Source organism: Toxorhynchites rutilus, chromosome 2 (assembly GCF_029784135.1).
Source record: "Toxorhynchites rutilus septentrionalis strain SRP chromosome 2, ASM2978413v1, whole genome shotgun sequence".
Classification (NCBI taxonomy): Eukaryota; Metazoa; Arthropoda; class Insecta; order Diptera; family Culicidae; genus Toxorhynchites; species Toxorhynchites rutilus.
This window is the reverse complement of record NC_073745.1, coordinates 4,075,022-4,097,598: the sequence shown is the minus strand read 5'-3', so window position 1 is coordinate 4,097,598 and position 22,577 is coordinate 4,075,022. Positions and strand designations below refer to the sequence as shown.

General features: G+C 38.1%; 1 protein-coding gene across 8 annotated transcripts in view; it reads left to right on the top strand.

Annotated features, from left to right (window-relative positions):
• Window positions 1–3,476: 3,476 nt before the first annotated feature.
• LOC129764534 (putative polypeptide N-acetylgalactosaminyltransferase 9) overlaps window positions 3,477–22,577 on the top strand; it is a 270,199-nt gene continuing 251,098 nt past the window's right edge. For 3 of the 8 annotated variants that reach the window (XM_055763718.1, XM_055763712.1, XM_055763716.1), the window contains exons 1-2: window positions 3,478–3,743; window positions 4,863–5,237. The gene's annotated coding sequence lies outside the window, so the exon portion shown is untranslated. The other 5 variants (XM_055763719.1, XM_055763717.1, XM_055763713.1 and 2 more) reach the window with 5 other exon arrangements.

Sequence of the window (22,577 nt, the reverse complement as noted above, 5' to 3'; positions counted from 1 at the left end):
GAGTTATATCATTGCTATTTATTGACTCGAAAAATTGTTTCAATAGCTTAATGATAGCTTCGAAAACAGGTTATTGAAATCATACGTATCCGTATGTAGCGCGCCCACTTGGAAGCCCATTAATCCTATTGGAATGTGAGATGCGGAAGCTCATACTCACGTCTATGCATTATGCTGTACTCTTCCAATTAATTTCGTTTTTGCAGGCCGAACTGAAAAATTTTCAGTTGAGTTAACTGTACTGTAAAAGAAGTAATGCTTTTGAATCCGGACACTGCATTACATTCAAAATCATACCACAGCCATAACATTTTTTTTCATGTTCAATTTATGCGATTAATAGTTACTAATATAGTTACTGATAGTTACTTGATACTTACTAATCAATCGTATTAATTCAGCATGCACGAAATGTTGTGTCTGCGGTATGATATTGAATGTAACACAAAGTGTCCGGATTCAAATACATTACTGTATAATTACTTCGATGTTATTCTTTTCTCTCTCAGGCTAAGCTAAGAATATAATAAAGAGGGTGGGGTTTACATTCAAGTCTGTTATGGTATATAATATCACGCTTCCTTTGCTTTCGTTCATTTCTTACTCTACTCTCGCACCGTGAGGACTTGTTTGTTTGGGACCAAGAAGACAGCTCGTTAGTCTTTCGGTGGTAAGGCACCATGAAAGCAGCTCGGATAAGCGCACCAGCCGCAGAAAGCGTGAAGAAGCCACATCGCTATCGACCGGGAACTTTAAGTGAAATTCGTCGCTTTCAGAGGTCGAACAAACTGCTGATCCGCAAGCTACCTTTGCAGCGTTTGGTTTGTGGAATTGCCCGGAACTTCAAAACCGACTTGCTCGTCAAACTTCGCGGTTATGGTACTGCAGGAGGCCTATTCGAAGATACCAATTTGTGTGCTATCCACGCAAAGCGCGTCACATTATGCCCAAGGATGTCCTTGGCCCATCGTATCCGAGGAGAGCGTGCTATTAGCTTAGCATATAATCAGCAGCCCTTTTCAGGGCTCCTAATTTGATGTATTAGAGTTCAGGAAAGTTTTTTGCGGGCCGAACTGAAGGGAGCATTTAGCGAAAATCGTGTTGTCGATGACAATTCGATACCGATAGGTGCCATGGATATGGATTTTGATAGTGAAGAATATGAAATACATGACATGATGCAGTGAATATTTCCCCATATCGAAGAAATCACTTTGATGAAACTGCATTATAAAGTTATTTGTGTACTAATGGCGCAATCTATAGTCGATTCTAATTTGCGCTGGGTATTTCCTCGGAGGATTCGATTCCTCCTTTGAGCGTTATTAATCTGTTTCCGGCAAAAGGAAGTACTATGATAATCACATTATTCGGAAGATAAAATGAAGATGTTTTCTGCTAATTTCCTTCAACCTTCAAACATCTCTTTCTCCCGTTTGTCGTTTTTGCGTTCGCTAATCCTTTCTCACAACACCCATTTCTCGTTTGAGAAACTGTTGAGTAAACATCGTTTGCCAGTGCGCGTAGAGCGGGAATTCCTAAAGATTCATTGCACCTCTAATAAATTGCCGAAAGACGTGGTCTTACGTTGATCGCAATTGATTGAAAAATCCAAAACGAAATGTATTTGGTCGCAGCAATATATGAGTAGGATGCAAATAATCGCTCGAAAATGACATGATTTTCGCGATGTGTAACATTTTCCGTTTTTCATGTTATGCATCCAATATTGGATACGAAAATTATCTACTGATGGGGAAAAATAATATTCAGAAACTTTCCTGTCAATTGCGATTGATTGAAAAATCACAAAACCAAATGTATTTGGTTGCAGTGTTGTATGAATAGAAAACATTAAAATAAACTCTTTCGCATGAATGTATTTTTCAATTCCCAGGGGAACTGGTACGCGGAACGCGGAACGAGGGTTCCGCGCGTGTATGTATGTGTGGCGGCTGCTCCGATGTTTCAAGCGGAACCGTGGCATCACTCTCCTTCTGGTGGATTCCCTTCTGGCCTAAGGTGCACAAACAGGCTCTTGGTGACACCGTTCATCAGCGCTTTCATGATAAACGAAGAGCTTCACAACAACAGCGACAACATGCTCCAATCGCTGTTCAATTATAACTGAGTGGGTTTACGAGCGGCGCTCGCTTATATACCGATTGGTGATTTCAATAGCCTGTTTTGAAACCAATTTTAAGGCTATTGAAACAAGTTTTTAGATGAAAAAGTAACAAGTATATAACGCGTAGACATTTTATCTTTCGAATGAAGTGTTTATCATACCATTTCGTTCAGTTGTTTAAGAGCTATTAACGCTCAAAATCTCGGTGTCCGGCGTAACGCTTTCGTTTTCGAAACTTTGATTTTACACCCCGGTATAGAAATGAAAGACGTAGTCCTACGTCAAAATTTAAAAAAACTGACCCTTTTCAAAAAGTGGTCCAATTATTTTTGGAAGATTTCAAGTATGCAAAATTGCTTAAATGACCAATATCTTCACACCCAACACGTTTCACTGCAATCTGATATGGTGCTGCCAACTCCTAAGACGAGTTGACGTGAAATCCGTCATATTTATTTAAAAAAAAAAATCAATTAAAATTATAAATATAAAAATTAAACCAGTTTAAGATTACTTGTTCCATTCCTTCAGTCTACAATTTGAAGAGAAGTAATGGATTATTGATGAAATCGAATGATCTGTAGTCAGTGTAGAGAGCTTCTACGTGTTTTCCCATAGCATTCAAAATAAAAGTCACAAATACCTACAGATTAGTTATAGTAGTTGATGGAAGATTAATTAGAAATATCGGATGGAGGCGAATGAACTGAAAAGTTTAAACCCTCTTAAAGCCAAAAAAGAAGAAAAAGAAGGATAAATATCGGATAACACTACGTACAACCAAATTGATCACTTTTGACAGATTTTGACGGACAACGCTATGAAATGATGTATATGTCATAATTTTATTTTTTAAAATTTTAAACCAAATTTTATACACTTACCGACTTTAGACAGGAAACTTGATTTGCTTTTGGTAAATAGATGTTTCTCCGTTTGGATAAAATGTTGAGCTTTTTCTCGAAAGCTGTACTCTGCCACTAGATACCTCCACCATGCATAGAAGGGAAAGCACACCATCCTTTTTCACCATTTTAACCCACACAAAGTCACCACCTCAAAACAAACATCTTCCGTAAACACAAAACCGGCTCGAGCGAGCAGCCTCGTCTGCACTTGTTTACTTATCCAACACCATCTTTCCCTCTCGCTCACTCCCTCTCATTCGCTAGCAACCGATAGCAAGTGCGCGTGTGTGTTCGTGTGTGTGTGTGTGTTGGTGTTACCGCCAAATCCGTCTTTCGGTCTTTGCGTAGCGCTGCTGCTGCTGCTGCTGCTTTTTGTGACCACTGCCTGACGACGGTTCCTCTCCAGCAGCATCGGCGGCTCTCTTTGGTTTTATTCACTAGACTTGTCCGATGCAGACGCCAGTCGCAATCGGGTTCTCTGCACGGTCGCTAACGCTTTTTGGTTCGAGCAGGTGAAAAGCAGCGCGTCGCGACGACGGATTTCCTCTGTCCTGATACAGCAGAAAGAAGAAAAGAACCAACCAAAAATTGTCGTCGTCGCTTTAACAGTGGATGCTATGATCTGACCGCACAACTTGTTCTGTTCGTATTTTTTTTGTGATTCGCGAGTGTGACAATTCAGGACTTCTTCGGCCTACTTGATTGTGGTATGTCTTGTTTGTGAATTGCGCGTGAGGGGAAGGCCTTCGATGCCAGAGATATATCGGAACAGAGCGAACTGTGTTGTGCTCTGATATTTGGTTTCGTTGCGTCCGACAGTGATTGAGTGGTGTGTAGTCGATGCAGGAAGTGCCTTAAGCTGGTTGCTGTTTAGCACCGACATCACGTAATGTGTTGTCTTCCACTGTTTACGGTTTCTCCATTACACGAACTACGACAAAGTATAATTAATAGATCTTTCTGCTGCTGCGTCGTATCGATTCTCAATCACAGAAGCTGGATACTTCAATCTCGGAATTTTCTCGTTCTGAGATGAAGGGTTGCTCCTGAAGCGTTTTTCGGTCAGTCGTTTACCCCGTAGCTTCCAATTTCATTGACTTTTTATTTGGAGATCTTCGCTAAAGGTCACGAGTTCAATTCTCACTCCCGACATTCTTCCAAAAATGGAAGTAAAAGTGACGAACCAGCCAAATGAGTTGAAAGTCACTATAATACAGATAAAAAATTATTTGGAGATATTAAGTCGATAACCTATGCTCTCAAACTTCGTTCGATGTTTGAAAGTTCCGTTTCGACGAATGCGAATTCTTCTCCAAGTTTACTCAACTTTCCATTAATAGATCCAATTCGTCCACGGGGATGGGAACAGATTTTATTTCTCTAGCCACTCGGCATGTGTAGGTGTGCGTGGGTGGGTTCATCCTTGCCGTGCAACAGTCGCAAACAAGAGAGGACCCTCGGTTTGTGTTGGTGCGCGGTGAGCGCATGGACTTTGTTCCTCCTTTCGCGATGGTGTGAGTCTGGTTGCGTGTTTCGGACGAGGGAAATATTTTGACAGTTCATTGGGCCATTGACTTGGGTTTTCTTCAATGAAAATGGGTTTCTGTGAATGCGAATCGAATCGTCACCGCGAGCGCAATGTTCAGCGCGAGCTCCGAGTAGCGTGTGCAGCGCCAAGATAAGAATTGTTGGACTTGTTGTTTCTCCGCGTCGCGATATCCGCGATAAGCCAACCGATAGTGTTCGTCCCTTCACACGAGCGCCAGTGTATGTGTTCAGAGCCAAAATATTCTAGGAGAAATCACGTTCCTATCGATTTTCTTTAGCTAATAAATACATGCCGCATATTGCTGCCGAAGAGAGTGTATGTGTACCGTGCGAAAAATTATGATGATTGTATAAACAACATTTTTTAGAAATAAATATCAACAACACATATCGACAAGCGTAGAGAAATATCAATTACAAAATTACGACAAAGTTAGCGGAGGCTGTGACAGCAAGCAAATCAAAAAGAGGAAGAAGAGAGCGAGTGATCTGTGTGCTTAAGTTTATCTGTGTGTTTGCCCGCAAATAACGTGCCCAATGCCTTTATCCGCTGGTGTTGAATTACGCTGAAGGTGGTGCTAAATGTCAATCGAGTAGGCCGCGCCATCCCCGACAGTAAACAACTGCTGCAGTCCACGATTCCACTGAAACAGGTGAGTAAAGCATCGGCATTCGAAAGCCCAATATCGCCCGCCACAAGTCCCGGGCTTATGTGTCTGTCTGTCTTTATGGTAATTGATTGCGGATTGAATTCATGATTTATGTTGAAAGCTTTTCCCGCGGCTTAGCCCATCGGCTAGTCAGAGATGTAAATTTTTTACCGTTCGGGTGAAACCGAAAGCAAACGCAACGCAACGCACTGATGAGCTGGATGCGGAAAACCACTCATATCGAGTATCGGCGGCTGAATTTTGATTACTTTTCGCATGCGGAACCGGCTGGAAGAGAGTGTGAAAAAAGTATTTTTTTTATTGAGTGCTGTAAAATAAATTATTAATGCAACAGTGCGGAGTTGAGTCGTTATCATTTGACGAGTTTATTTGTTATTCGCTTTTCCATATTGGAATGTGCAGAAAAGCAGTGGGTTTGATTTTTTGTTTTGGATGGATGTTTTGGAATATTTTGTTTGATAAGTGGACAATGATTCAATTTCATTTCATTTATTCAAAACGTCAACAGGCTTTACATAAGTGCCCTAATGATCGACCTTACTACTAATCTACAAATACTTCTTAAAACTAACTTATTGGTAAACTAAATCTATGTGAGGACTACAGAGTACAGAGCTTTAAGGGACGAACGAGAAAGATGACAATCGAAACAGGAACATCGGTTAAACAAAACACATACTAGAAACGGGTTCATTATAACCGTAATTAGTGCGTGATGATGGGAGGAACAAGAAATTATTGGGACGCAAATAACGCCGGCTAATGTTGAAATTTATCAACCGAAGAAGTTCAGGACAATCAATGTTTGATAAAATCAAATCTGACGTAAATAGGGCCTTGGCAACATCTCTTCGAGAACGTAATAAGTCCAACCCAATCAGTCTACAACGGTCCTCATAGCTTGGAAGATTGAGAGGATCATTCCACGGCAAATTGCGCAAGGCGAATCGGACAAATTTCCGTTGAATTGATTCGATTCGCTGAATGCTATTTTGGTAGTATGGTGACCATACTACACAAGCGTACTCGAGAATTGAACGTACCAATGCGCAGTAGAGTGCCTTTATGCAATGCACATCTTTAAACTGCTTTGAAACGCGGAAAATGAAGCCAAGCGATTTGGATGCTTTGGACGTGATGTAGGAAATGTGGGCATGAAATGTCAGTTTGGAGTCCAACATGACGCCAAGGTCTCTAATGGTGTTGACACGTTCCAATATTACACCATGCAGCTTATAATCGGAGATTATTGAAGAGCGCTTGCGGGAAAACGATATCACAGAACACTTCGATGGATTTAGAGTCATTCTGTTATTCACACTCGATTCGTCGAAAATATCCAACTGTTTTTGAAGAAACTCGGCGTTTACAGTGGAATTCACAGGAAGGAATAATTTGAAATCATCTGCGTATGAAAGTTTCAAGCACTTCAAACATAAATTGATGTCGTTAAGATACAGAAGGAATATGTACGGACCGAGATGACTCCCTTGCGGAACACCGGATGTTACAGGAAATGGAGTAGATAGGGTATCACCGATCTTCACCGACATGACACGGTCGGTTAGAACGCAGCAGAGAAATCAGTGTATATTGCGTCGATCTGCTGTCTCCTTTCAAGTGAACGAGCTATGAACGAGGTATACAAAACAAGATTTGTTGCAGTTGATCGTTTGGGCATGAAGCCGTGTTGTTCCTCGGCGATGTAATTATTGCAAGCATGAGAAATGAAGTCTAACACAATAACCTCGAAAAGCTTGGAGATAGCACATAGGCATGCGATTCCTCTATAATTCTTAACATCCTTCTTGCAACCTTTTTTGAAAACATGAAAGATGAATGATTTTTTCCATGCATTCGGAAAGGTACCACTAAGGATGGAGCGGCTGAACAAGATGCTCAGCGGTAACGAGAGGCTGTTAGAGCACATCTTCAAAATTACAGATGGGATATTGTCAGGTCCAGTATTAGCAGATTTCTTCAGATTACCGCAAGCCTTTTCAACAGATTTTGAGTTTATTACAGGGTAGGCTGCGATAGATGGCAGGCAGGGTATACTGGTCACAGTTGCAGAGACCTGATCATTGTTGAGACTTTCGCTAACGAAAACGCCACTGAATTGATTCCGAAATAGTTCACAAATATCTTCTGTAGTGTTCGCTTCAATGTTGTCACGCGTCATGACTGTAGGTAGACCAGATTCTTTTCTTTGACTATCAACGTGTTTCCAGAATCCTCTTGGGTTGGCACGCAGATTTGTTTGGATGCGGCTGAGATACGCGGCGTATAAAGCATTATTCAGTCGTTTGTAATTCCTGTTTGCAGAAGAATAACGGTCCCTCCATAAACAATCGCGATGTTTGGAAAATTTCCTTAAGTAAAATCTTTTCATGGATTTCAATCGTTTTAAGTTCCTGTTTGTCCATTTTAATTGGAATTGATGAGAAAAAAAGGAGATACAAAGAACCCGTGTCAGTTGCATCGCTGGGAGTGAATGTTTACAGAAATTGCGAATGAATTTTTATAGTGTAAGGAATCGTCTTTAAGTTTTGCACAACAAGTTTTTACAGCGTTGAAAATGTCAAGTTTCGTTGCAACTAAGCACCACTTACGGCAAACTTTTGACGTAGGATTACGTCTTTCGGGAACATATGGGGGTACAAATTGAAAAACGAAAATCGATCGCATCGTGAAAAATGTCCAATTTCAAACGCTTGTTGCTCAGTCATTTCTTCATGGATTGATGAGATTTTTGCATCAAACGACTTCGGCACTCTATAACAATTTTTCACCTTGAATAAAATAATATATATCATGTAACTAACTATCGAACCATTGAAAAATCTCAACCCCTATCCTAACGGACATACCCACTTCTGATTGGTCGAATCGACGACCCATGCGGCGGGTCCCTAACAGAGACATCAAAACCAAGCTGCCTAGGGGAAATTGGCATTGCAAATACATAAAAGTGGGGGGGGGGGAACGTATAGGCGAAAAAGATTGGAAAAGTGAAGAAATATTAGAAAAGGTGATTTCCCATATGCTCTACATATAGTATTAGGTGTTGTTAGTACAATTAAAATTCGCATTGGGTTGAATAAACACTCAGAAAGTAAAAATTATAAAAGAAAATTACCTTCCCATTTCAAATATGTTTTCTCTATATTAAAGTAACATGTTTTTACTGATGAGAAAAATTGATAATTGTGTTCGGTATTGGTAATTATCTGGATCACAATGGAGAGTTTTTTTTCTCTTTATTTCATCCATACATAACACAGGATGCATCTCGTTTAGGACCACAGAGGGCGGTTTCCATCATATCTCATTCCACGTCGGTATCTTTCATCTGATACGCACCATCCAATGACTGTTTACCATCCTTCTGTCATCATCATTCGGTAAACACTAGTGGAGTGAACAAACAATACCCAACAACCAAAAAAGGGCCCTTTTCAGGGCCACCGAATCATTATCAAAGAGCTTAACGATGTAATTCTTCAAACATATCCAACATCAGCAGAGAGCCTAACGAAATCCTACGTCAACTATGCGGTCGTGTCTCGGACACAACCCTCCTGTGACTTTTTTGAAGCCTTTTTGTGTCGAATCGTTATTGGGGTCGAAAAATTGATTCACCACGACAATCCAAAACGCAAAAGAACGTATGTGAATTCCGGTCAACCAAGAACATCAACGCCGAAGTCGAATATTCATGATACCAAAGTAATTCTCTGTATCTGGTAGTATCAAAAGGGTGTGATTCACCCTTTGCTTTGCACCATTGATATTTGCATTCAGTATGGAATGTATATGGAAGAAACAAAATAATGCTGAAAGTACTCACGGTTGCATGATAATTTGAGCCAAAATTCTCATGAAATGATTCAACTGTTTGTGGCTTATTTCGATTATTTATGTGTTATGATAAATGTGATGAATGCTCAGTTCTCGAAAACAGTAACGTTTTCGGTGAAATTTTGATTAATTGGCGATTATTCTCTCACATCATACACATCGACACTGAGAACTTTCGAATCATTCATCAACTTCATAACGTTAAAATAATGAAACTTCGTTTGTTCCTATGAACGTGGGGGAGTGAAAATGGCACACGGAAATATCACTTTTAGCCGTCTTTTTCGACGTGATTTCACAAATATTCACTGCACGCTATCACATTAGGCTCATACTCAGCGGGAACTCTTAAAAAATGTACGATTTCAATTGATAAATTACTTCCTGAAAATAGCATTTTCACATGGATGTGGTGGGCAATCAATAATAAACACAACGACTGACGTCACTATTTGAGAAATAGTTATGGCAGCGCATGCTATGTCGCTCGAAACTCTACCATCTTCATAACTCTTTTTTCCAGTACATTGAGTTGATTCTTCCTCCTGCCTAAAATTGATTTTTGATATGAATACTTTCAACCGGGACTCATGAATAGTCTTCTTCTTGTTATTTGATATTTTAATTGGCCTTTTTAAAGGCTAGACATGTTCCTCTTATTCTTGTCCTCTGATCTTCTAATTGGCCTTTTTAAAGGCTACAGTTGAATTTGTAGTCTGAAGCCTCTTTAATTGAAAAAAATAAATTCGTGATGACGAATGTGTAATGTCGAAATCAACGGTGGTGTGAAGCAATTAGCTCTCTCAAGCCTGAAATTTTTACTTGATCTTATTTCGGAGCTTTTAACACTGTCCTTATCATTTTTCTATAAATTTTCTAATATCATTCAAAACTAATAAGAAAATATACCGAAACTCGTCATTATATTATAAAATAGTTGCAATTACATGGAATAATTATTTGATACGAAAAACCTGTTTTTCATTCATAATTTTGATTTTCGAAGTGCGTCATTCCACATGAGAATCCATTACCATTTTCGCTTCACTTCAACGGAACACGAAGTTCATTTCAGTCGACGTAAATATCAATTGGATTAACGAAGTCACTCCTATTTTTCCTATTTTTTTCGTTTTCCTCAAAAACATTTTTTTTTCGACATAACTGAGGCGAATACAACAAAATAAAGACAGCTCAAATCGGACGATTCGTTCTCAAGTTTTGCGCTTAGCAATATATTTGGCGATTCATTTTTATTTGTATATATGATTAAATTAAACAGGTTCTTTCTGATTAAACTTGTAAATATTTTTTTCACTCCGTCGATGGTAACACTGCATTCCCCACTTCGGGACGATAATATTTGGCTACTCGTTCAGTCTGATCGGATGGTTTTTAGTGTCAAGATGTACAATTCACAAGAACGTGTATTTTTGGTGAAATCGCATTACTCGAGCAACCGAAGCCTTAATGAAACTTTGTCATCTTATGGTACGAATTTCAACATTTCTCGTCGTCAATTACTTCCTCTAGGGGTACATGAAGGACCGTTGATATGTTAATAAGCCAATTTTTAGGAACTTAATATAATTTTGTTCACCATTTAAAACGCGTGATCGAAAAAAGGGGTGGGGTGGTCACATCGAAAATGTCCTAAAATAAGCTTTATTTGCGTTTTTTTTTTAAATAAAAAGTGAACTTTTGGTAAGAGATTATTAAAATTTGTTGCGTGACATAATATTCATCTATTCAGACAGGAAAAAAAGTTATTCATTAAAACTCAGTACGTTTGTTGTTGGTAAAACAATTAGTTTCGCAGTCTAATTTCATATAGACCGACTAAGCGTTGTTTAAAAAGTGAACAGCCCGTTAATATTGAAAGCTTCCGGCAATCATTTATTTATCTCTATGTCGTAAAATTTTAATTGAATTGTGACATAACAGATGAATTGAAACAACAACTTGAAAATCGTTAGTTTTTTATTTTGGAAATAACCAAAAAGCCACAAGCCCTTGGCGGTATTCAGCTTTGGCCATTGTAAACTTGAAATAAAGTAAATCTGTAAAACGTATCGATAATCAATACGGACAATAATTGATCGAGCTCCCCGAAGGTTTGAGAGGCCTTCAAATCATCGCAGTATTGCTTGAGGCCCAATGTATGGGAAAGTTTGCGGCTTAAACGGGAAGAGGTTAATATGATTAGTTTAGGCGATATGATTTAGTTTGAGGTAGTCAATGCTTAGCTTAGCTACTGAGCTTCTGGATCGAAAGATTCCGGTTGTTCAACAGCCAATCTCGAAAGCGCGTCGACAAGGTTAGTTGCTCCAGGTTCATAAATGAAGTCGGATGAAAATGATTGTATTCTCAAGACTTTTTTTCGATTTGTGAGCAGGGCTCAACGAAACGAAAATGAACGATTTCTTTCCTCAACAAACTTCTAAGAGGATTCAGACCCAGAGTTGCCACACATACAGAATATTCTGTATTTTTCAGGTTTTTCGACAAATTTTAGATACAGAATCTGTATATACAGAATTCTAGATTTTCAGCAAATTTATAGATTTTTTTAAATTCAATTTAAAGCGCATACATAGATACCTTGATTTATAAAAATGTTGGACACAACACAACGAGATGGCTTTCATTGGAGGCAGATCTTAAGCGAAATCTTGAGCGGTTTGAAGAGCTTAAACTATTCTTTTCGTTCCAAGTTAAGTATGATCATAACCTTTTTGCCAATCATATACTAATTCATTTAAATGATCCTACGACTAAAACGACTATATTGTTCCTGAACTTTTTTCTCCCGCTCATCAAATCAGAAAATTCTCTATTTTACAAACTCTATAATGAGACAAGAATGTTATTGTTGATTATGTTGGGTAACTTATGTTTGGAGAGCTACAGGCAACGATTCGCTGATGCTGACCTTGATGTGAAATATTTTGAAAACATTCTGAAGAGGCCTGAAGATGTTTACGTTGGTATCGATGCAGAAGAAGCTGAAGAAGGATTGGATGTAGCTAGAAACCTGACCATTAAATCAATTTGTCGTGATTCTATATTAAACTCGTGAAACAGATTTCAAAGCGATTCGATTTCAGCGATCCGGTTTTCAAAACTGCGGCCTTGATGAACTCTCAAAATTTTGTCAAGTTACCAAACCTTAATGATTTGATGCTCCAATTCCTCAGTTCGTTGAAGCAGGTAATAAACAAGGCTTGAATAACCAAATCTGGCTAATCAAGAATCCAGGTTACTCAGATATAACTTGGGCCAGCTGTCGGATATCAAAAGGCGCGATGAGAAATTTTTGTATCCATTGCTAAGGTCGTTTGTAAGACACCTTCGATTGATTTTACAAGCATTCTCCACTCCATAACTCGATACCTCCCTAACTCGACGGTCCCTCGGATATCGAGCTAGAGAGAGTTGACTGTAGTAATAGTAATAGTAATAGTAATAGTAATAGTAATAGTAATAGTAATAGTGATAGTAATAGTAATAGTAATAGTAATAGTAATAGTAATAGTAATAGTAATAGTAATAGTAATAGTAATAGTAATAGTAATAGTAATAGTAATAGTAATAGTAATAGTAATAGTAATAGTAATAGTAATAGTAATAGTAATAGTAATAGTAATAGTAATAGTAATAGTAATAGTAATAGTAATAGTAATAGTAATAGTAATAGTAATAGTAATAGTAATAGTAATAGTAATAGTAATAGTAATAGTAATAGTAGTAGTAATAGTAATAGTAATAGTAATAGTAATAGTAATAGTAATAGTAATAGTAATAGTAATAGTAATAGTAATAGTAATAGTAATAGTAATAGTAATAGTAATAGTAATAGTAATAGTAATAGTAATAGTAATAGTAATAGTAATAGTAATAGTAATAGTAATAGTAATAGTAATAGTAATAGTAATAGTAATAGTAATAGTAATAGTAATAGTAATAGTAATAGTAATAGTAATAGTAATAGTAATAGTAATAGTAATAGTAATAGTAATAGTAATAGTAATAGTAATAGTAATAGTAATAGTAATAGTAATAGTAATAGTAATAGTAATAGTAATAGTAATAGTAATAGTAATAGTAATAGTAATAGTAATAGTAATAGTAATAGTAATAGTAATAGTAATAGTAATAGTAATAGTAATAGTAATAGTAATAGTAATAGTAATAGTAATAGTAATAGTAATAGTAATAGTAATAGTAATAGTAATAGTAATAGTAATAGTAATAGTAATAGTAATAGTAATAGTAATAGTAATAGTAATAGTAATAGTAATAGTAATAGTAATAGTAATAGTAATAGTAATAGTAATAGTAATAGTAATAGTAATAGTAATAGTAATAGTAATAGTAATAGTAATACTGGTAAACTTCGATATAACGTACATTTCACTTTCAAAATTGTACGTTGTATCGAATATCGTAGCATAATAAAGTACTCATAAACATAGTCTATAATACATTATTGTGTTGCTGTTTTAGTAAAGTTAACGAATAACTTCAATCAGAAGACGAAGCCAGCCTTTCTCATGATGTTTCCCTTCTTAGTGTTGATTAAAGCTTGATTCATTTAGAATCCGGAATCACAAAATCAGCTGTATTTCGGGATTGATTGAAGGTACAAAACTTGTTTTAGCATCACAATACATATAATTCATTGTTCTATCAGGAAAAAAATATTGAATTTTTTTTCCTTTACACTTTGGAAATGTGTACGTTATATCGAAGTAAAATGTACGTTATATCGAGTGACGTTATATCGAGGGTACGTTATAACAAGGGTACGTTATATCGAAGTTTCCCTGTAGTAATAGTAATAGTAATAGTAATAGTAATAGCAATAGTAATAATAATAGCAATAGTAATAAAAACATGCGCCAATAACACCGGCTGAGTGTATCCTATGGCTCACCTCCCCTACTAATACATTCCTAAATTCCCGAGACATTTATGAGAGGTCGTAGAGTTCTCTGCATCTCTCTTAAGTAAATGTCGAACTAACATTCCTTCCCTTTCCTTAGCAGTTGCAAGGACGTGGTCAGGACAATTCTTAACTGTTGGAGAAAGCATGCCTTCATCTAAGAGATATTACCAATCATCAGCAACGGATGAGGGCTAGTTTTTGACTTAACAGTTCTGAATTCGTACCACCTACGATATTGTGCAACTTGCTCAATGCTAATGCTAATGCTAATATACAGATTTTTTAATAAAATTTTACAGATTCGAATGTGATAACCCTGTTCAGACCTGAGCTTTTGAGAGATTTTGATGGGCCATCCCATATATTTGACCGAGAACATTGCTCTCGGAACTTTGATGGCTGACACTGGAACAAAATCTTACTACAGTCAACTCTCCCTAACTCGATATCCAAGGGACCATCGAGTTAGGGAGGTATCGAGATACAGAACATTTTTTCTTTTTTTTATGCCACAAATTGCAAATATATGATGTTAGGGTAAGTGTCCCAATATTAGGGCTTAAAAATATGACCCAATTAGGAATAAACCAATTATGGTACATGGGGTTTACTATAATTGGTACCATTGCGTATACAGTATATTACTATAATTGATTTGTTTTTGTGCATTAGTACATTTACCCTATATGTACTAATGCGCATGTACTATTATACATTCTTTTCTCAAATTTTAATATAAATTTAAAATACATAGGATGTTTGTTTAGTAGGCCAATTTTATTGTAAAGTGGAATTGGAAATGGAAATATTAATTATGTATGTAATTCAAACTAAATTGTAACGATCACGCAGGAACTGTTCAATCGCAAAGAAATGTTCAAATAGTTTCACGGGAACATTTTCAGTTGATTGCAATATTTCGGACATATTCTTTAGGTTCAATTTAACGTTCGAAGGTGTAATTTCAAAACAATCAGCTGAAACTTCCTGAACCTCCTCTAACTCCATAGGACTACTATTTTCAAGGTTTTTTTCAGCTTCTTCAACACTTTCCAGTATATCGGTATCAGTCATTAGATCACAGCAAATCACGTTTTGATCCATTTCGCAATATTCATCAAATGACGATGAACAATCGAATGGTACTGCACTGTCGACAGCAGCAAGCTCACGACGCATTAATTCTGCCAGCGGAATATCATCATCATCATTTATGGAAAATTCGGCTTTCCTGAAGCAATTTTGAACAGTCTCAGATTTAACCTTGTTTATCCAAGAGCGTGAAAGTAATTCAATTGCATCCAATACCGATATATCTGAAGGGTCCTAGAGTATATTTGAATACAGTATGAGTGCTGAATAACATGAATGTAAAAAGGAAAAAAATACCGTTGTATCCTCCATTTCTAGCAGTCTTCGTTTTACTAATTCATGGCGATAGTACTGTTTCAGGTTCTTGATTATGCCCAAGTCCAGCGGCTGAACTACTGAAGTAGAGTTTGGTGGAAAAAACTGCAAATTTATCGATTTAAGCTTTGGTTGGAGAGATTTTGGGTGCTCTGTACAATTATCAACGAACATGACCACCTTTGAGGAGAAAGAGATATAAGTATGATACATTCCCATTACACATAATTCCCGAATCAATACCTTTCTATTTTCTTTGGAAAATCTTTCGTCAAGTTGCATAATCCATTTCTCAAAAAGAATAGAGGTCATCCAGGCCTTGGTGTTACTCTCGTATATCACTGGTAATGATTTCTTCTTTTTGAAACACCGTGGGTTTTTACTCTTTCCAATGACCAGCAATGGTAGTTTATCGCTTCCGTCCATGTTGGTTGCACACATGACTGTCAGACGTTATTTCGAATATTTTCCTCCGTGGCAAGTTTCTGATCGAAATGCAAATGTTTTGTCTGGCAAACATTTGTAGAAAAGTCCTGTTTCGTCTGCATTGTAGATATCACGTGCATCATACTCGGCGATTATACTGGGTAGGGTTTGCGAAATCCAGTTGTCCGTTACACTGAGATCTACACTGGCACTTTCGCCACATAGCTTCCGAAATGTCATCTTTTGCCGTTTTAAAAATTTACTTAGTCATCCAGAACTTCCTTAAAAATTGGGAATTCCCAGTTTCTGGGCAAATTCGCAAGTCTTCTCCCGAAGAATAGAACCTGAGAGAGGTAAATTATTCTCTCTGGCTTGATTGACAAAAATTTCCATTGACCGTTCCAGCTTCTCGTTCCCAACCAACCTTATACGCTTTTTGTCCACATTCAGTTTTCCCATCCGATGCCATTTTTCCTTTTGGTTGAATAGTGTTGACACCGTACTTTGTGCAATACTGAAATCTTTTGCAACTTCAGACACCTTTCGCCCATACTTTTCGACCTGCTCGATGATGCTCAAACGTTGCGCTATGGTTAGCGTTTTAATCGTTCGCTTGAAAGGTTTTCCCTGGTTTTCCATACTTGAAAAAAAAAAAATCCTTGATAATACGAACACTTCGTCTTCACTTTCAAGAGCAATTGAAATGACAGCTAGAAACGCACAAAACCAAGTACGCGAAAATCAATCGAGTTAGCGAGGTAAAAATCCATGGAAAAATGAAACAAAGCCCATCGAGAGGCAGAGAGGCATCGAGTAAGGGAGGTATCGAGTTAGGGAGAGAAGAATGCATGTAAAATCAAAGGTGCCATGAAATTCATCAAGTTAGGGAAAATATCGAGTTACAGAACATCGAGTAAGGGAGAGTTGACTGTATAAATAAAATCGCTAAAAAAAAGCGCGGTCGTCGTGAACTGTCGTAAATGGTCATATCCGCGACGTAAACACAAACAGAGCGAGGGAGTGAGCAGTGAGCAACTGCGATGTGTTTTTTGTGTGTGAGAGAGTGTGTGCGTTTGCATGTGTTATGTGTGTGAGATCGTGCGCGTCTACGTGTGTTCGTTTGCGTGTGCATGTGCGTGTATGCGTTTCTGTGTGCGTGTGCGGGAGTGTGTGTTTTGGTTAGTTGATTGGTTGATGTAAACAAAAACAGTGTAAGAGAGTGAGCAGTCAGCGGCTGCGATGTGTTTTTTTGTGTGTTAAACTGTGCGCGTCTGCGTGTGTGCATGTGTTCCTTTGTGCGTGCATATGCATGTATGTGTTTGTGTGTGCGTTTCTTTTAGAGTAGCGAGTAGAGAGGGAAGAGAAAGTAGAGAGTAGAGAAAGTAGAGAGTAGAGAAAGTAGAGAAAGTAGAGAGTAGAAAGAGTAGAGAAAGTAGAGAGTAGAGAGTCTAGAGAGTAGGGAGAGTAGAGAGAGTAGAAAGTAGAGAGAGTAGAGAGCTTAGAGAGATTAGAGAGAGTAGAGAGAGTAGAAAGATTAGAGAGATTAGAGAGTGGAAAGTAGAGAGACTAGAGAATAGAGATAGTAGTGAGTAGATAGTAAAGAAAGTAGATAGTAGAGAGAGTAGATAGTAGAGAGAGCAGAGAGTAGAGAGAGTAGAGAGAGTAGAGAGAGTAGAGAGAGTAGAGAAAGTAGAAAAAGTAGAGAAAGCAGAGAGTAGAGAGAGTAGAGAGTAGAGAAAGGAGAGAGTAGAAAGTAGAGAGAGTAGAGACAGTAGGGAGAGTAGAGAATGGAGTGTAGAGAGAGTACAGAGTAGAGAGTGGAGAGTAGAGAGAGAGAGTGTAGAATAGAGAGAGTAGAGAACAGAGAGAGTAGAGAGAGTGCAGAGTAGAGAGAGTAGAGAGTGGAAAAGTGGAGAGTAGAAGAGTAGAAGGTAAAGAGAGTAGAGATAGAAGAGAGTAGAGAGGGTGGAGGAAGTAGAGAGTAGAGAGTAGAGCAAGCAGAGAGTAGAGAGAGTAGATAGAGTAGAGAAAGTATAAAGTAGAGAGAGTAGAGTGTACAGAGTAGAGAGTGGAGAGTGTACAGAGTAGAGAGTGGAGAGTGGAGAAAGTGTAGAATATAGAGAGTAGAGAACAGAGAGAGTAGAGAGAGTGCAGAGTAGAGAGAGTAGAGAGTAGAGAAAGTAGAGAGTAGAGAGTAGAGAGTAAAGAGAGTAGAGAAAGTAGAGAGTAGAGAGGGCAGATAGTGGAGGGAGTAGAGAAAGTAGAGAGTAGAGAGGGTAGATAGTGGAGGGAGTAGAGAGCGTAGAGAGAGTAGAGAGAGTAGAGAGTAGAGAGAGTAGAGAATAGAGAGAGCAGATGGTAGAGGGAGTAGGGAGTAGAGAGTAGTAAGAGTAGAGAATAGAGAAAGTAGAGAGTAGAGAGTAGAGAGAGTAGAGAGTGGAGAGAAAGTGGAGAGTAGAGAGTAGAAAGCAGAAAATGAAGAGTAGAAAGTTTAAATGGAGTGCAGAGAGAAGAATCAAATTTGAAAGAGCAACAATTGATCGCAGAGAAAGAGTAGAAGTTTGAGACATAGAGACAGTTGGACTAAAAATGAAACATTGAATTAAAGAAAAGAAAAAAAGTTGCGAGAGTGCAACAGCAGAGCTATTTCAATGACTTTGCGGTAAACTTATTCAAACATAGAATTGGACCGCTAGTCGATGCAAATGAAAGGCATCCATTTCTTAACGAGATTCTGAGTGTTTTACCTGTTGAAAAACACATCTCACTTTCGAAGAAACACTATATCTAATAATATTGTGAGGCCATCACGATGTGTTTGTAAACAATTCCATTTTCAACCGTTCCCTGTGAGAACACAAGTGTGTAGAAGTAGAAATCAACTGTGGCACATGAGTTGGCTCATTGTTTCTATACTTGAACATTTGCATAGTTCTATATCGTATTGGCAGTGCGGCCAGATTAAATAATTGTAAACTATTAGTATGATCAGTAATAATGTATCACTACAACAACATGTTGTCTTTCGACCACTTAGGATAATTTAGACGAATAAAATATAATCAGTTGAAACCCAATTTACTCTTGTGTATTAATTATAGTGGTTAACTATAACTCGCAGTGGAAATCTCAACATTACCTGCTACTGTAATATGTATGAGGAACCCAGCATTCAATACTTCTTTGTGATAATGCGATCTTCTCCGCGTTAATAATAGGATAGTATTGATACGCGCTATTAACGGATTTGGAAAAAATTCTTACAATCGATTCTCGTGTTCCTCTTATTAAGATGGCCTCACGTGTAGCAAATAACTCACAACCGAGCCATACTAATTCCATCTGACTTGTCTTCCAGAGCACGCACCAAACTCGAAGAAACACGTGACTAAACCCCAGATTCGCACATTTGCGCCACAATTTTGTTTTTCGCCGCAACCAAATGTGTGTTCTTCAGCCTGTAAGAACCCCTTTTCTTGACTAAGCTGTTATCTGTCGAATTCGGATAGTCTAGTGTTCCTGCCAGAGACCTACTTCCCGCGACACAGCGATACATCACAACAGAAAAACACCCACGTTTCGAATCGACCAAAAAACCCGCCCTTCTGCATTTTTGTTTTTCGGACTTTTTCGACTGTAATTGCCATTTGATTGGGTTTGGAAGTGATGATATCGCGTGCGTCGTAATCGAGTTTTTTTTGGTAATCGGCATGATCGGTAATCGATAGTGGTGAGTGGCGGCCCATGGGGAATCATGTCAACGTTAACTAACTTTAGCACCGACACAGCTCCCAATAATCTCACGTAATCACGTAATGTTGTTGTAGTATGGAAATCGGAGAAATCGAGCTTGCCAAAAAAAAAACAGAGATGAAATTCATAATACGATTCGATCCGATAGCTCCGCCAGAATTGCATCATTCTCTGCATTTGTGATGCGGGCAACAAATTGGGGATTAATTAATTATGCATGGGTGGATCCTCCAGATGTCATCCGTAATCTGTATCTGACACAAAACAAGGGTTACATCATGGAATGGTAATGAGTAGAAAGTCCCTCACCGAAAAGCAGATGAGTGAATTCTCTCGGTGATGGCGCATATCATGTTCAGCTTTCTCTCGAGTAGTTTTTTTTGTAGGTGTATAAAATATTCGATTTGATGGAATGGTATGGTGTCTGGGTGAAGAAAGTATACGTCTCGGGACAAATTTGTCGAAAAAACTTCACCAAGGGCATACAGATAAACTTTGTATACATGGCAAACATTCTAGAGATACCGTTGCAGTCCACGATGTCTGCATTTCCGATGGCAGCAGCAGTGTCTCACTTTCAATGATTACTGTCGAGTTCGAGTGCTTTTTCGGGATCCAGATAACCATGCTCCGGAAAAGCGAAGAAACAGAGGCGAATTCCGATTAGAATAGGTTCATTATCCACATCGAGCCAATTCCCTATCGTGTGCTATATGGGCAGCTCGTCATAGAATGCGACAAATGAGCGTATTTATAGCACTCAACCCCTCCGCAGCGAGAAATTCTCTGATAAGAGAAAGATATGATGCTTTGTGGCATTGAGTGAATGAATAACAGTTTTAACAGTCTATACAACTCCAACATCAGTTAAAAAAGCTGACATGGCACTCGATGGAGACACGTTGTGTTTGTTTTCTCCGAATATTGAACCATGTGCACTTGTTTCCTCCTCCCGTTTAACTGTAATCCGTCAAATCGAATCGACACAACCGAAAACAGCTGAACAATGTTTTCTGTCCGAAAGCCGCGCAGAGACAGAATTGGACACATTGCGAACTGCCAACGCTTGTTTGGCAAATAATCAAACGCGTTATCAGGAGCTGGTGGACAAAAACACTTCTTCAAGTCGCGCTACCCTTTGTCACCGAGGTGTAGGCACCATTGCGTTACGTGACGTGACAACCTGAATTACTGAGGTACGGTGCGCAACGAAGACCTGTGTCCGCATACACCCATTCCAAACAAAGTGAGAATGGACTCTGGGAGTAATCCCTTCCAGTGCGGGAGACGGGGATAGAGTCCTTAATTGCCTGCCACAGGGAGAGAAAGCTCGAGAGGGCCTAGACACAGACAAAAAGTGTCATCATCCGTAGGTGCTCGCTCACATGGGCTCAGCAAGGTTTGGCTTTGCTCCAAGCGGACTCTTATCACGCACCTGTAATTGAATTAATTGCTTCTGCTGTTATCTTTTATCGTGTGTTGCCTCGCTCCGTTTGTTTACTGCCCAGCGGGGGTTTGGTACATTTGTTGACACGGTTCGGGCGTTGTTTTTTTTTTGTTTGTGTTCGTGTATATTTCGAGGCTTATGCGGGCGCAGATAGCGACGTGGAATTTGGCGAAATTGGTTTCCATTGATTTTGGCGTTTTTATGTGACACATACTGCCGTTCTACGCATAGTTGTCCCATGTTCCAAAATCATCAACTGAGAAAAACGCAATCAAAGTTTTCTCGCATATTTGTCTACCAAAATCTTTAATCATTTCAATTTAGCAATACACCGGGTTTTTTATAAGCACTATACTATTGTTTAATGAAATGTGATGAGATCCCCTCACTGAATCAATCAAGTTTGATTACGGGTTTAAAAATTCTTGGTGGGACTGTTATGTCTAGAATATCAACATGGGATTTTTGAATGTCAACATGGGAATTGAACTTGATGTTTTTTTTCCATATACTGGGAACAAGCAATATTTTTTTTGTGTTTTTCCGAAAAAAAACATAGAAACCACGTATTCTGATGAAATGAGTGATCTGCAACACCTTCGCAGAATATAAATCTCATTTTTTTTTTAAATCATATATTTTCAATTGGCTCAGCAACGTTAAGCATCAATGAGCCGTGTTTGTGAAAAGCCCTTGTGAGTAGAACTATGCAAATGTTCTTTCTCAAAAAGGCATAAAAACCCTATAGTTTTTATAGGGTTACAATATAAATAATTATATAACAATACATAATAAAATAATATTTGAGACTTCTTCTTGAGGATTTTTTGATAGAGATAACCACCTCCTTGAAGATTGCGTGCGAATGCGTGAATCTGAATGTGTTTAAGTTCTGAGGGAAGTAGTTGGAGAAAAATGAAAACATTAAAACCATAGATTATTGGTAAATAATAGAAATATTAATAACAATAAACTAAAAAGTTGGAGATGTAAACGATAATTAAAAATAACAGAAAAAATACACACATACTCATACTTGAAAGTGTATGGACTTGAGGAAATAATATATCAACGAAATAGCATCGAGATTGCGTGTAGCCAGAACATCGCGGATCGAAACATAGGGGGTCATTCCCTTTTCGCGGAAATTTTCTATTAAAGATAACCTGTTATTTTGAAAATCAGAGCAATACCACACAATGTGATCAATATCGTGATAACCTATACCGCAAACACTTAAGTTACTATCACTAATATTAATTCGGAAAAGATGTGCATTCGAGGAATAATGATTAGACATTAGTCTGCACACTACCCATATGAAATCACGAGAATAATTATATCCTTTGAACCATGATTTGAGGGAAACTTTAGGAATGATAGAATACAGCCACCGACCTTTATCACCTCCATTCCAACTTGTCTGCCAAGATTCAAGTGCACGTTCACGAGGAATATTGAGATATTCATCAAAAGTAAT